The sequence below is a fragment of the Panthera onca genome, chromosome B1 (assembly GCF_046562875.1).
Source record: "Panthera onca isolate mPanOnc1 chromosome B1, mPanOnc1 haplotype 2, whole genome shotgun sequence".
Classification (NCBI taxonomy): domain Eukaryota; kingdom Metazoa; phylum Chordata; class Mammalia; order Carnivora; family Felidae; genus Panthera; species Panthera onca.
This window is the reverse complement of record NC_138342.1, coordinates 128,592,604-128,608,641: the sequence shown is the minus strand read 5'-3', so window position 1 is coordinate 128,608,641 and position 16,038 is coordinate 128,592,604. Positions and strand designations below refer to the sequence as shown.

Sequence of the window (16,038 nt, the reverse complement as noted above, 5' to 3'; positions counted from 1 at the left end):
CTGAGCCACCCAGGCGCCCCCAATCACCCATTCTAAATTCATCATTTTGTATGTGGATTTCACTGCTCTTTGTTGAAATGGGTATTCTTTCCCATTGAATTATACCTTTACATCTTTGTCAAAAATCAGTTGACTGTAAGTGTTAAGGATTTATCTGGACTTTTTTTCCTTTGATCTGTATGTCTGTTCTTCACCACGGCCACACTGTCTTGATTACTGAGGCTTTGTAATAAGTTTTGAAATAGGGATATATGTCCTCTTACTTTGTTCTTTTTTTTCAAGATTTTTTGGGCTATTTTAGATTCGTTGTATTTCTGTGTTAATTGTAGGATCAGCTTGTCACTTTTTGTGAAAAAGCAAGCTGGGATTTTGATGGGGAGGTGTTGAAGCTGTAGATAACTTTAGGGAATATTGAGTTTTCCACTGCATGCATTTGGACTGTCTTTCCATTTGTTTAGGTCTTCCTTAATTTCTTTAATCAATGTTTTGTAGTTTTCAGTATAAGAGGAAATGATGAAAAAAAAATTTTTTTTTTTTTTGCTATTGAAATGCTTCCTTAGGCAGCTTTGTGTATTGAAATTTCCAGAAGTGGAATAAATGGCTCAAAGTATATGAACATTTATGTAGATCATGAGTAGATATTGTTATTGTTTATTGATGTTGATAAATAAAAGAAATGTGGATGAATTGATGAATTTTAAAAACTTTGTAGTTTCTTGGTGGTAATAGAATTCATCATTTAGGCCCCTTGTTTCCATTTAAGTTGGTTCATTTTAAACTGAGAAAACATTTAGGAAACCGAAAAATAAGAATTTTTTTTTTTTTGTTTGTGAATTAAAAGAGAAAGAAAGGGTTTTCTTTCTCATCTTGACCTAGCTAAACTAATCTAGTATATTTTTTATATTGTAAAGTATCTTTTCACACACATGTTCTTTAAAGTATTTTTAATAGTTTTTGTGTATCTGAAAGAAAAAAGTCCAGAATTGATTTCTATTTTATAATGCTTACTTAGATAATAAATTGTTTCATTTATCCTTTTACGTCTAGAACTTTTTACAGTGCTTGGTACTTCAAAGGTGTTTATTATATTAAATGGAAATGTCCTAATCTTATCATTTGCTAAATTACAATCATTAGTTAGCCTAGGTTTTTTTTTTTTTTTTTTAAAGACACTTTTATTCAGCATCATGATCAGACTGTTACATTTAACAATCAACAGCATGGGTGCAAAAAAAAAAAATCTACATTAAAACCCTTTGTTGGAATGCTTTACACTTTCCCCAGAACAGGAACTAAAATAACCTGTTACACAGTTAGTCACAAATACAGTCCTTGGGTTTTTTGCCCATACACATGAGTATTGTCTAAAACATGTCTTCTTTGTAGCAATTAGGCCTTGCCACCATTGTGCTTGGCTGAGTTCACAAATCTGTTGTAACCTGTAGCTACCCTGTCACTTCTCTGGCTCTCCTCTCCTGCTAAGCTTTGTTTCCTGATAGTAATTAAAACCTTCTGCCACTGCCATAGCTACTGCTGCTCCTGGAACCGCCATAACCACCTTGGTTTCATGATTTGGCAAAGTATTGGCCTTTACCACCATAGGGGTGAAGCTTCTGCCCCCCAAATTTCCTCCTTTCATGGGTCCCAAATTTGAAGATTGATTTTTGTAACTGCCAAAATCATTATAGTTTCCACCACCTCCGAAGTTGCTTCCATCATTACCAAATCTGTTATAGCCATCTCTGATGCCACCATATCCACCACTACCTCGACTGCCACGAAAGCTGTCTTGCCCACTGAAGTTTCCTCCACGACCAAAGTTGTCATTCCCACCAAAACCACTTCCATGACCACCACCAAAGTTTCCAGAACTGCTTCTACCTCTTTGGCTGGATGAAGCACTAGCCATCTTTTGCTTAGATAGAGCTCTCCTTACTTCACAGTTGTGGCCATTCACAGTATGGTATTTCTGAATGACAATCTTGTCTAGAGTCATGGTCATCAAAGGTTACAAAAACAAAGCCTCTTTTTGTCACTGCCTTGGTCATTCATGATATCAATCACTTCCATTTTCCCATACTGTTCAAAATAATCTCTTAGATGATGTTCTTCGGTGTGTTTAATGCCACCAACAAAAATCTTTTTCACAGTTAAGTGGGGACCAGGTCTTTGAGAATCTTCTCTCAAGACAGCCCTCTTTGGTTCCAAAACTCTTCCATCCATCCTGTGTGGCCTTGCATTCATGGCTGCATCCACCTCTTCCACAGTGGCATATGTGAGAAACTCGAAGCTTCTGGAGTGCTTGGTGTTTGGATCTCATTACCACACAGTCCGTGAGTGTTCCCCATTGCTCAGAATGGCTAATCAGACTCACATTGTCTGTTTTCAAAGCTCAAACCTCTGATGAAAAGCTTCCGCACCTGTTCAAAATCTTTGGGAGACTCTGACTTAGACATGATGGCAGTGGGAGGTGAGATTTAACGATGCTTCCTTGAAGTGTCCATGGGCAGAAAAGTTAGCCTAGTTTTATTCATTTCTGCAGAAGATAATGTTGTTAAGACCTTAATGCCATATTTCTTTTACTATTTTCTGACATTTCTTATGAAGATTCTTATCAGGTGGCTTGTGTTTTTCATTATACAGTTTTGAATTACCTTAATATCTGTTTTACCCCTAAGGAGCAATTTTGTTAACTTATTTTCAGAATAGTCTCTTACAACCTGCTCTTAAAGTAGTTTTTTTTTTTTTCTCTGATATTATTTCATGGAATGGGATATATACTCAGAAACCAACTTGTATATAGTGAGTCTTTCTAGTGAGTCTTTGGCTTAAAAGCTGTTGGGACGGTATACAAAGTAAAAAAAAACAAAAACAAAAACAAGCTGTTGAGAGTACATGAATTCTTTCTAATTTGCTAAACTAATATCATAAAACACTCCCAGTTTTAGATTTTTAACATTTTTTGTGTGTTTTTGGTATCTTTTCTGATTCTTCAAAGATTTAATTGGATTTGTCCAAGAGTAATATATGTGCCTGAAATGTGCTATGTGAAGTACCAAATTTCTTGATGCTGGAGATTGTGGAGGACTGCATATTGGGGATTTTATAGAGCAGAGTCCTACTTTGGGTAGGAAGTTGGATACCAGATGACTTCTAAGGTTATGTAACTATCTGATGGTCATGCTCTAAGTTTTGTTACTTCTTCCTTTTTTTTAATGTTTATTTATTTTTGAGCAAGAGAGACAAGACAGAGCATAAGCAGCAGGGGAGAGAGAGAGGGAGACACAGAATCTGAAGCAGGGTCCAGGCTCTGAGGTGTCAGCCTAGAGTCAGACACAGGTCTTGAGCTCACGAGCCACGAGATCATTCATGGTCTGAGTTGAAGTTGGATGCTTAACTCACTGAGCCCCCCAGGTACCCCAATTTCTGTTATTTCTATTGCACCTGGGTGTTTACATTTATTTCCCAGACATTTAAAAAAAAATTTTTTTTTTAACGTTTATTTATTTTTGAGAAAGAGAGAGATAGAGCATGATCAGGGGAGGGTCAGAGAGAGAGGGAGACACAGAATCTGAAACAGGCTCCAGGTTCTGAGCTGTCAGCACAGAGCCCGACGCGGGGCTCGAACCCACAAACTGCGAGATCGTGACCTGAGCTGAAGTTGGACGCTTAGCCGACTGAGCCACCCAGGCGCCCCATTCCCAGACATTTTTTGACCAGACTTATCTCATCAATCTTTTAGTGATTTATGTTCTATAAAAACTGCAGTTTTAGAAATGAAGGGCTGGGTTTTTTTAGTATATATCCTTAGAGAAAGATGAAGAACTGATGAGGTCTCAATTACGTTTTGTTAGAAATAAATCTCTTTCTTGGGAACTGAAAGAGATCTTGCCTAACAAGATCTTTGTTAATGAATAATAACTTGATTGGTGTGGTATTTTTATTTATAAGCTATAGTAAATCTTTTAAAGCTATGGGAATTTTAAATGGGACTCAATGAAGTGTTTGAATTTTGTTGTTTCTAGTGAAAATATGTTTCTCATAAAGTAATACAAATATATTATCTTAAATCCTATGTATAGTATCTAGTTGAATCCAGTTTTTATGATCTTGGGGCTTCAATATCTTGACAAAAAATTGTTATTATATCTCAGAGCTTATAACTGTATATGTATATAAAAACATTTTAACACAAAGCATTTAAAAAAAGTGTTGATTTTGTTAATACATGAAATTAAGAAAAAATAGTCTTGATAGTAATATGATAATCAGTTTCAAATGAGTGTCAACAAATCTTTTCTAAAAACAAAGTAGGAACTGATATAAAGAGGCTCACTGGTATCTAAAATGGAGAAAATATTATTAAAGAAAATTATATAAAGGTATTGTAAAATGATTATTAACATTATTACCAACTCATTTTTTTTTTTTTTAATTAGTTTTTATTTGAGAGACTGTGTGTGTGTGCGCACATACGTGAGTGCAAGGGAGGGGCAGAGGGAGAGGGAGAGAGCACAGAGCCTGACGTGGGGCTTGATCCCAGGACTCTGGGATGATGACCTTAGCTGAGATCAAGAGTCAGTTGACTGAGCCACCCAGGTACCCCTCACCAACTCATTTTCCTAGATCAAATTGCTGTGAAATTAATAGACATCCAGCAGACACAAAATCCAAAGCATTTCAGAATAATTTTCTTTACTGTAGTTGTCATTGGATGGGTAAGGCAGTGCCCATGACCAGAAGTGTGAGTGGGTGATTTTGTTAGTTTCCTAAAACATTTGGTAGATTTAATGGTTCTTTATTTTCTAAGGTTTTTTGGGGGTTAAGTTTTTATTTTCTTTAATGGTAAGTTGATTTATGACCCTTGAGGTAGGGGACACATATATTGATAACTGGTATGCTTTTGAGTTAAAATTAATTTGTTATTTTGAGGTGTTTTGGTGGCTTAGCACAGAGCCTACTTAAGATTTTCTCTCTCTCTCCCCCCCTCTCCCACTCTCCCCTGTTCATGCTCTCTTACTCTCTCTCTAAAATAAAAAAAAATGTTTTGAGTTATAATAGATAATAGCAATATCTAAGATTTATTAAGTATGCCAGGTCCTGTTTGATGTATGTATTGATCCAAGTTAATTCTTAGAGTTCTCGCAGATAGGTGTTAGGTGTTTCTGCCAAAATGTCTTGTGTTCTGCAAAAGTGTACTAAAAATAACAGGATTTATGGGGAAAGATAGGATTGGGGTGGGCCATTCAAAACCTGTGGGACCTTGTAACTGGAATACTAACAAAATCAATAATAATCCTGATGAAAATACTAGCAAGGTTAAATCTCTACTGATATTTTCATGTTAGCATCACATTCACTTTGTGGAACTAACTAACCCTAGAGTTTATGCTTCCTTCTTTGAGATGTAGGCTTGGTTTCTTTAGCTTCTGATAGACAACATTTTTATCAATACTAAATGTCTGATCCAATGTGTAGCTTTCCTTAATTCATTGTTTTAGTACAGAAGGAAATGTCTTTGTACTTTCTTCATTTGTACTTACAGATTGTCAGATACTTAATGTCGTGGAAAAAGCATACTAATTCTAGGAATCATTAAGCCAGGCACTATTTGTGTTAAAGGAAAGCAGTTCTGCAAATTTTTAGGTTTTTCATAAGGTCTTCATATATTGCCAAGGATTTCTTTTTTATTCTGTTGGAAACAATTACGTATCAACCAGCATCACTTGCACACTATTTCTATATTATTCTACTCTTTAACAATTCTGTAGGAGGTAATTCAAGGCAAAGATATAAGTTATAGTAGAACAGATTGTACTCTTATAATATTCACTTTATAAATGATGAAACTGAGATACAGAAGACAAGTAGCTTGCTTAAGTCACTGAGCAGTTTATATTGTTGAGATTGAAGCTCGGGGAATCCATAACCTGAGCTGTTAACCACTAAACCGTATATGGTTTATAATTACAAAAAACCTGAAATGTGAAAAAGTGGTTTGAGGCATCTTTCAGTCTTGTAATTGAATAGTAACTTGGAAAGTATCTAGATTGTTTACAACTTGCCTAATAGTCAAGATTTGCGTTATGGAAGGTAGGCCCCCCCCCCCCCCCCCCCCCAATAACCTAAAATACGTATGAGGAAGAGAAAGGTTTTAATGAATGTGATTTTTATTTTTTATTTTTTGAATGTGATTTTTAAATTGGATGGAATTAATTACATAATCTTTATACAAGATATTGTAGTTTGCTTCTTTACTTTCATGGTTAATATTTAGTTGGCTTAATTTTCAGGATTGAAATGAACTTGTTTATTGATTGTATAAGAAACTGAATTTTTAAAAAATTTTCATTAAAAAATTTTTATTTATTTTGAAGTAAACTTACCTCCAATGTGGGGCTTGAACTCATGACCTTGAAGTCAAGAGTCACATGCTCTATCAACCAAGCCAGCTAGGTGCCCCAGGAAAGTGTGGGGTTTTAATAATCTTTTTTTGTGACTTTATACTGATCTCAGTGAGCGCATTAATAGGAAAAGATGATGCTTTTGTTAATCAGTTGCAGAAGTTAATACCATTTGTTGTCTTTAGTTGTTTGTCAGGATGTAGTCATAGTTTCATTTGTTCAGATGACCTTTCCTTGAAGTTGATTTGTTTCCATGATAGATTTACCAAATAAAGTACCATATACTCAAATTTATGGGACAAGATTATTTTTTCTTCCAAAAAATTAGGGTGTATATTTTAACTGGGGTTTAGCATTTAACTTTTCAAATAATATGTTTATTTAAGAAGTCAAAGATCAACTGTAAATAAGATTGTATTTTATTTTTTAAAGTTTTTTTTTTGAGGGGGAGGGGCAGAGAGAGAGAGAGAGAGAGAGAGAGAGAGAGGGAGGGAGAGAGAATACCAAACAGGCTCTGTGTTTTGTGATGATCCTGATGTGGGGCTCAGTCTCACAACCGTGAGATCATGACCTGAGCCAAAATCAAGAGTTGGACTCTTAACCAGCCGAGCCACTCAGGTGTGCCCTGTCTATGAATAAGATTTTAGAGTGGAACATTTTACATGTTGCTATATTGACGACTCCTTTTATGCTTTAATAACATGACATTATTCCCTTTTATTAAACATGTATTTATTTTCATTGGAATCAATCCATTTACTCGTTCAATGAATATTTGTGGAGCAGAAATGGTGTGCTATTACATGGTGCTGGCAATAAAACAGTGAGCAAGAGAGGTATGGACTTTGCCTTCATGGAGTTTAAAGTGTCAGTTCTTTAGCCTCTAGGTACTCCCATTTTTTTGCTGTACTTCTGTCCTTCAGTTTATTAAATTTATTTTCTGATACTTGTATACTCCACTCTTGTTCCTGACTGTTGATCTCTAATAAAATGTAAAGTTTATCATCTTTGTGACATTTATATGTTGACTACATTGATTATATTATTAGAGATGATGATGTCTCTCATACATCTTTTACTTGGAATTCTTTATCTTCTTCCCTCTTACCCATCTAAAGCATCTAGGACAATCTAATGGCAATATATATGAAATACAATGTGGTACTTAGTTTCTGGCTGTATTACCAACCTGTCTAGAATGAGGTGGTGGAGGGATGCATGTGGATAAATTTTTAATGTCCTTTATTACTTTGCCAGTACATTTCTTTTTTTTTTTTTTAATTTTTTTAATGTTTATTTCTGAGACAGAGAGAGAGCATGAGTGGGGGAGGGGCAGAGAGAGAGGGAGACACATAATCTGAAGCAGACTTCAGGCTCTGAGCTGTCAGCATAGAGCCTGACATGGGGCTCGACCCCACAGACTGTGAGATCATGACCTGAGCTGAAGTTGGACACTTAACCCACTGATCCACCCAGGCACCCGGAATAACATGTGACTCTTGATCTTGGGGTTGTAGGTTTGAGCTCAGTGTTGTATGTAGAGATTATTTAAAAATTCTTAAACTCGTAAATTTGAACTTTTTTGTGATATTTAACAGTATACTGATGGTGATTTGGTCTTTTATGTGATAATTCGGGGTCATTAATTTGAATATTGGTGTTGGAATATCATTTGGAATACTGAATATTTCTGTACTCCTTTCTCTCTTCTACATCTTCAGTATACTACGCTAGTTGAGATACTCAATTATTTTCCTGTATAGTTGGAATAACTTACTTGCTGGTATTCCTGCTTCTCTAGTCTCTTTCAAATACCTTCCACAACTTCTGGAATATTTTATGTACAGTTAAAATATGACCATTTGATTTTCCTTTCAAAATCTTTGTACAGTTTTTCATTCTTTTCTGGGTAAAGGCCAAGTTACTTAATATGACAGATAAGTAATCTGGATCTTGGCTTATTTCTTACCATTCCCTTCCTCAAATTTGTTTGTATAGTATTGAACTTTGATGCTCTTAAGTTTCTGCTCCCACGTGACAAGTCCCTTCCATTTGTATTTCATTGATCAAGGGAAATCATATGGCCATGCTTGTGTTATCATCTCATTCTTTAGTTTCACAGGATAAGTGCATATAATCCCCTTGCAGGCAGAGGCACTGAATATTGGAGAACAGGAAGATTATATTTCTTCACAGTTCTTAGACTTACTGATATTTACTAAATGGTTGGCTCACATGTATGTCTTGTATATCACTCTATTTTTTGTTTCTGTTTCTGAAGTGTATCCTTCAGTAGTTCTTTCATTGAGGGTTTTGAGTGGTAAACTCTGTTTTTGTTTAGAAATTTCCTCATATTGACCTTGCTCTTGAATGTAGTTTAGCTGGATGCAGGTTTCTAGTTGACAATAATTTTCTCTTAATATTTTGAAGATACTGTTCTGTTCTTATTGTTGAAGTTATTACTGTTAATAGTTGTAATTGCTTAACTTTATGGGTAATCTGTTTCTATGGTTGCTTTTAAGATTCTTTCTTTGACTTTGGGGTTTTGTAGTTTCACCATAACCTATGTATGGGTGGTGGTACTTCCTAAATTTGAGGATTCGTGTTTTTTCTAGAGAATTTTCATGAATAATGGCTTTTCTTCATTTTATCTATTTGTATTTTGGAACTCTTAATACATGACATGTTGGTTTTTTTCCCATTCTATCCTTCATGTCTCTTAATGTTTCATATTTTCAATCTCACTTGTGATTCATATCTTTTTTTAATGTATATTTATTTATTCTCGAAAGACAGCGAGCAGGGGAGGCGCAGAGAGAGAGGGAGACAGAGAATCCTAAGCAGGCTCTGCACTGTCAGCACAGAGCCCGATGTAGAGCTCAGACTCATGTGCTGGGAGATCATGACCTGAGCCAAAATCAAGAGTTTTTTTTTTTTTTTTTTTTTTTTTTTTTTTTTTTAAGAGTTTTATGTTTAACTGACTGAGCCACCCAGGTGCCCCTAAATTTTTTTTTTTTTTTTTTTAATCAGCATTGGGTTTCCAGTTCATGACAATAGTGTAAATTTGAACTCCCAAACCTATGAAGATCATCCCAGAATTTATTTTCCCAGAGAAAACTTTTTTTCTCTTTCTTTTTTTAAGATAGTAGCCCAGCCAAAGACTGGCTATTTGTAATTTCCTTTTGCCAGTTGGTGAGTTTTTTGGAGGGGAGGAGGAAGGGAGATCTACTTTTTGAGCTTTAAGAGTACCATATGTATATGGAGATTTAATTTCTATTTCCCCACCTTGAGTGGGCACAGTACTTTATTTTGTGTTTCTACATAGGCATTAAAATGCTAGTCCCTAGGTCACTAGCCTTCCTTCCTGCGCCCCTTTAGCAGTTGTTATAACAGTTCAAATTCTTACTGTTTTTCTGTTTCTTCATTTTAGGCTCTTAGAGATTGCCTTTTTTTTCTTGAAAGCTTAGGTCTACATTGAAAAGTAGTTTTTGTTATATTTACCTAATATTTGTAGATGTTTGTAAAGTTTTTTTTTTTTTTTTTTTTTTTTTTTTTAGGCCATCTTAGTCCTGTCTTGCTGGCACTATATTATACAACTATAACATAGAACAAAATAATGGGTATATAATAGCCAGTGAAGAAAATATAGGACCAACTTATAGTATATTAGGTCAGGTTATTTCCCACCTAGAAATACTGAGGTAATTATAGGTTATAGAATTCTGTAGATCAATGAAGACGTTGTAGGGAAAGAAAATTTGTCATTTTTCTTTTTTTTTTAAGCCCTTGTATTTATATATACAGATAGATGAGCAATTTTCATCTTAGAAACAACCCTGTATTACCAAAGGAAAATAAATAAAAGTTCTTGGGAAATTGTATGTGTGGAGGTTGTGTTTTAAATTTTGGTAATTAAAGGAGTTTTCTGACCTTTTAGAATTGTAGAATGTTATAAAATGGTGAAAAGAAACCTTATTTTTTTTCTTCTGACCCCTAATCATGCAAAAGAAACAACTTAGAAAAAATACATTATTCTTCGAGTCTTAATTCTTTATAAGTTCCTGGTAATTTCGATGGAATGCTAATAAGCTGCATCGAAATCTCATTTGTATTAATAGGGAGCTTTATAGTTTTATTATTTTTAACATGTTCATCTGCCCAAGGATGAACTCTTAAAATAGTTGTGAGTCAAATGATGACCATTTGTTAATCTCTTAGATACTACAGTTAAATTGACAAGATGGCTTTTGACATAAAAATTTCAGGAGCCTTGTTTCAGAACAGTAGAGATTGTTGTGTTGACTAATTTCTGTTAAGTGAGCTATTTAAGAAATAGTTTAGCTAAGTTCTAAATTCAGCATAGTAGATTGTCTAAATATTTTTCTAGTTTATATTGTTGGACATGATTTTATATTCTGTGGGTTAAGTGCATGAACAGTTACATCAAATTATTCAAGTGGTGCTTCAGGAGGAAAGACTGAAATTAATGCTTTGATCCAGTTGTAAGAAAGCTGAACTTGAACGTAAATTAGGGTGTGTGACTGAGTGTCAATTACGTATAGGCAATGTAAGTGTTTTATAAGGATTATCTCATTTAATTCACAAAATAGCTCCTTGAGGTAGTACTTTATTAAACTTTTTTTTTTTTTTGAGAGAGAGAGAGAGAGAGAGAGAGAGAGAGAGAGAGCACAAGTGGGGGGAGGGGCAGAGAGAGAGTGAGAGAGAGATTCATAATCAGGCCCCAGCAAGGAGCCCAACATGGGGCTCTGACGGCCGTGAGATTATGACCTGAGCCAAAATCAAGGTAGGATGCTTAACCAACTGAGCTTCCCAGGTGCTCCTTAAACTAGTTTTTTAACAAGAAAACAGGACTGGAGAGGTTAGGTTGCTAGGTTGCCTTTATTTCTTAACAGTTATTTTATAAAGTAGTTAAAATATATAACTTATAATAAAACTCAGTTTTAGTTAGAGAAAGAATACAAGTAAACTAATTAGTAGATAGGAAAATGGAAGCCAGATGCCTCCCCCTGAGATTATCAAACACAACTGTATTTCCTTTTTTCATTCTTCATTTCAATGGTATCACTTTGCCTTTATCAGAAACTTGATATTTTAAAAATGTTTATTTACTTTTGAGAGAGAGAGAGAGAGCATGTGTGTGTGCGTGGAAGGGGCAGAGAGAGAGAGAGAATCCCAAGCAGGCTCTGCTCTGTTAGCCCAGAGCCTGACTTGGGACTTGATCCCATGAACCGTGAGATCATGACCTGAGCTGAAATCAAGAGTCGATGGTCAACTGACTGAGCCACCCAGGTGCCCTGACCAGAAACTTGATTTGACTTATCTTTTTCCTTATTCCCACAACCAGTCCATCACTAAATAGTCTCCTTAATTCTGACCCCAAGTATCTCTTGTTAAGATTATTTTTTTTTTTTTTTTTTTTTTTTTTTAAATTTTTTTTTTTCAACGTTTTTCATTTATTTTTGGGACAGAGAGAGACAGAGCATGAACGGGGGAGGGGCAGTGAGAGAGGGAGACACAGAATCGGAAACAGGCTCCAGGCTCCGAGCCACCAGCCCAGAGCCCGACGCGGGGCTCGAACTCACGGACCGCGAGATCGTGACCTGGCTGAAGTCGGACGCCCAACCGACTGCGCCACCAAGATTATTTTTAACACCTTTCAGAACTGTTTGTTTCTTCTGCCATACCATTCCACAGCGTGGTTTATAAGGCTCTACTCTTATACTTTGTTTCCTCTGTCATCATGACCACTCTATACACTATACTCAAGCCCATACTGACTTTTTCTTACACCTTTCTTAGGTCCTGTCTCTGTAACTTCTGTGCTTTTCTATCAGCTGTTCTCTCTACTTGGATGCTTTTCTTCCTTCTTTGTCCATTATAGTTATACTCACACTTTAAGACATAGTTTAGATACTGTGTTCTCTAAGAACCCTTTGCTCCACTGCAGAATTTTACTCTTCCTCCATCCCACCACAGAACTTTGTTTATAACTTATTATGGCATTTACCTCGTTCTTTTATGTGTTTATATATTACCCCAGACTATGAGCTTAAAGGCAGAGACTATATTTATGCCATCTTTTTTTTTTAAATGAGGCTTAATTAGGTATAATTTCCATAGGATAAAATTCATCCCTTTTAGGTGTACAGTTTGATGTATATAGTATCCATCATCACATTTGGGATGTAGGATATTTCTGTGACTTCCAGAGAGTTTCCTTGTGCCTCTTTGTAGTCAGTCTTCTCGCTCATTCTCAACCTTTGGCAGCCAGTGATCTAATTTCTGCTCCTATCATTTTGTCTTTTTCTGAATGTCAAATAAAAATGGAATCATACAGTAGGTATCTTTTTGTGACCAACTTCTTATACTTAGCATACTGAATTTGAGATTGCTTCTAGTTCTTGCATGTATTAATAGTTGTTTCTTTTTATTGTTGCATTGTATTCTATTGTATGGATGTACCACAGTTCATTCAGTCACCAGGTGGTTTCCATTAGCCATTATGGGATAAAGCTGCTCCAGAACATTTCCATACAAGTCCTTGTGTGGGCATGTTTTAATTTTTCCTAGGTAATACCTATGAGGCTTTTTTTTTTGTTTATTTTTGAGAGAGACAGAGAGTGCGCAAGTGAGCCGGGGAGGGGCTGTCAGAGAGGGGGACAGAGGATCAGAAGCAAGTTCTGTGCTGACAGCACAGAGCCCCATGCAGGGCTTGATCTCAGGAACCACAAGGTCATGACCTGAGCCGAAGTCAGATCCTTAACTGACTGAGCCACCCAGGCACCCCACCAAGAGCCTTTATTTGTTTGTTTGTTTGTTTATTTATTTATTTATAAATGTTTTTTTTATTTTTGAGAGAGAGCACATGAGTAGGGAGAGAGAGGGAGACAGAGGATGCAAAGTGGTCTTGGCACTGACAGCAGAGAGCCTGATGTAGGGCTCAAACTTACAAATTGTGAGATTATGACTTGAGCTGAAATAAGAATTGAACACTTAACCAATTGAGCCACCCAGGTACCCCCCTAAGAGGCTTTTCAACTTGAGTTACAATGCCAAGGAAGCTTCCAGTTAAAAAAATAACAGAATCCAGATTGGAAGGAAAAGAAGAGGCAGCCCAAGGGAGTGAAGGGGAATGACATTTTCACTTGCCATAGGTAGAGAGAGAGAAAATCTTAGGTGGAAATTTCTACCTTCCTCTAAACGATAGGAAAAAATAATAGAATGTACCAGTCAAGTAACAGTATACCCTGTGGGGCCAGAGAATAGAGAAGCTAGCTGAAAACATGCTCATTAGAGTCAAAATTTGACTTGCTTTAGGCAAAAATACCCTTAAAATTTTATTCCATAGCAAGTTTTCATGTCTTAACATTTCCTCATCCATACCAATGAGTTGGCATTTTCTATATTATGCAGTAGTCCCAATGATTTGAGGCTCTTGGGACTGTGATGGACTATGATTTGCAATTAATAATATTTTATCCCCACTCCAATAATGACGAGCTAAAACATAAATACAGCAATACAGGTATTAGAGAAATTGTCTTCAAGGTTACTAAAGATACTTACAGGAGTATGCATATAAATCTGTACCAACTAGGATAAGAGCCCATTCAACAAATTCACTAATGGAAAACTGTCCTATAGGGTGACTGGGTGACTCAGTTGGTTAAGCATCTGAGTTTGGCTCAGGTCAGGATCTCATGGTTGGTGAGTTTGAGCCGTGCATTCGGCTCTGTGCTGACAGCTCAGGGCCTCGACCCTGCTTGGGATTTTTTTGTCTCCTTCTCTATGCTCCTCCCCTATTCGCACTCTCTCCCTCTTTCTCTCTCTCAAAAATAAACATAAAAAAATTAAAAAGAAAAAGGGAAACTATCTTATAATATCAAACATTTGGTGTCTCTATTTATTTTTTTAAAGTTTATTTGTGAGAGAGACAGAGTGAGTCGGGGGAGGGGCAGAGAGAGAGAGGGAGACAGAGAATCCCAAGTAGGCCCAACATATCAGCACGGAGTCTGATGTGGGGCTCAAACTCACAACTCAGATCGTGACCTGAGCCAAAATCAAGAGTCAGATGCTCAACTAGCTGAGCCACCTAGGCATCCCTACACAATTTTAAATCCAAAATCATTTGAGGAGACAAAGAAGCAAAGTGACACTGCTATCAAAAAAGAACACAGTATAGCACACACTGGATCCTGTTCTTGGATCCATTCAACATAGTATGACATTCAACATAGTATGGATACCGTCTCCTCAATTTCATATAGATTTTGGCAGCAGACTTTAAATTCCTAGAAGATTACTCCCCAAAGTTTAATAACTTTAAAGTATTACAATTCCAATGAACAAATTGTAGAGACTGTAGAAGCCGTATATTATTAGTTAAAATGTCTTGTGGAAGAATGTTGATAATGAGTGAAGTTGGCTGGTGGGTGCCTAGGAGTTCTCTTATGATTTTGTGTAAATTTGGAATTTTCCATGATATTTTATTTTATTTTTTATTTTTATTTTTATATATGTATATTTTTTAACATTTATTTATTTTTGCGACAGAGAGAGACAGAGCATGAATGGGGGAGGGTCAGAGAGAGGGAGACACAGTATCCAAAACAGGCTCCAGGCTCTGAGCTGTCAGCACAGAGCCCGACACGGGGCTTGAACTCACCAGTTGTGAGATCATGACCTGAGCCGAAGTCGGCCGCTCAACCGACTGAGCCACCCAGGCGCCCCATCCATGATATTTTAAATTTTTACTGATTGACAGTAGGTCAAATTTTAAACATCAAAAAATGAGTTTTCTTTTTAGATGTTTATAAATTGTGGGGAGAAAAATCGAAGATAACTAGCATTAAGTGCCTATTGGTGTTTTAATACATAATAAATCCTATGAGATAGAATCAGCCCTGTTTTACATAAAAGAAAATTGAGAATTAGAGGGGTAAATTTTCTTGCCCAAGATCACGAAGGAGTTTAACTGATATTCACAACCAAAGAAGAGAGGGAGAAAGAGAGGAGGGAAGGGAAAAAAGAAGGAAGGCAATAGAATAGTCAAAGGAAGAAAAAAACCACCGTTGCACTAATACACAAAGGACAGAATTCGAGAAATACAATTTTTAGAAACTCTACAAGTTAAAAGGTGCTTGTAAAATTAATGACAAGTACACATGGAAAAAAACCTCCAGATAAATACAATTGCATTTGAAAACCTGTAATTATTCTGTATCTGTATATTTGTGAATTTTATTCTAGCTCCAACATACCAGATCTTCTAGAAATTCCATTTCTGCCATGCTGCTAGTCAGCTGGCACACACACATACACTCATACGTGTATTTATCAAAATTATCCTAAAAAATTGGTAAAATTGATCTGATTTTTGTGTAGGCTGTGAATATAGAAAATCAATTTCAGTCCTTAGAGTTTGAGTCAAATCTTGATGGAGGTGGTATTTTCTAAGTATGAAGTGTTATATGGTGTTTTTTACATTAACTTTTTCTTTTCCTTTTTTTTAAAACATATTTAAGAGAGAGGGAGAGGGAGGACAGGTATGCGTGAGCATGCACCAGTGGAGGAGGGGTAGAGAGAAAGAGAGAGGGAGAGAGAGAATCCCAAG

General features: G+C 36.1%; 1 protein-coding gene and 1 pseudogene across 6 annotated transcripts in view; one reads left to right on the top strand and one right to left on the bottom strand.

The window, feature by feature from the left end:
- LRBA (LPS responsive beige-like anchor protein) overlaps positions 1 to 16,038 on the top strand; it is a 779,818-nt gene that overhangs the window by 7,982 nt on the left and 755,798 nt on the right. The gene's annotated exons all lie outside the window — the stretch shown is intronic.
- LOC132692853 (heterogeneous nuclear ribonucleoprotein A1-like 2) lies at positions 1,466 to 2,456 on the bottom strand (annotated as a pseudogene).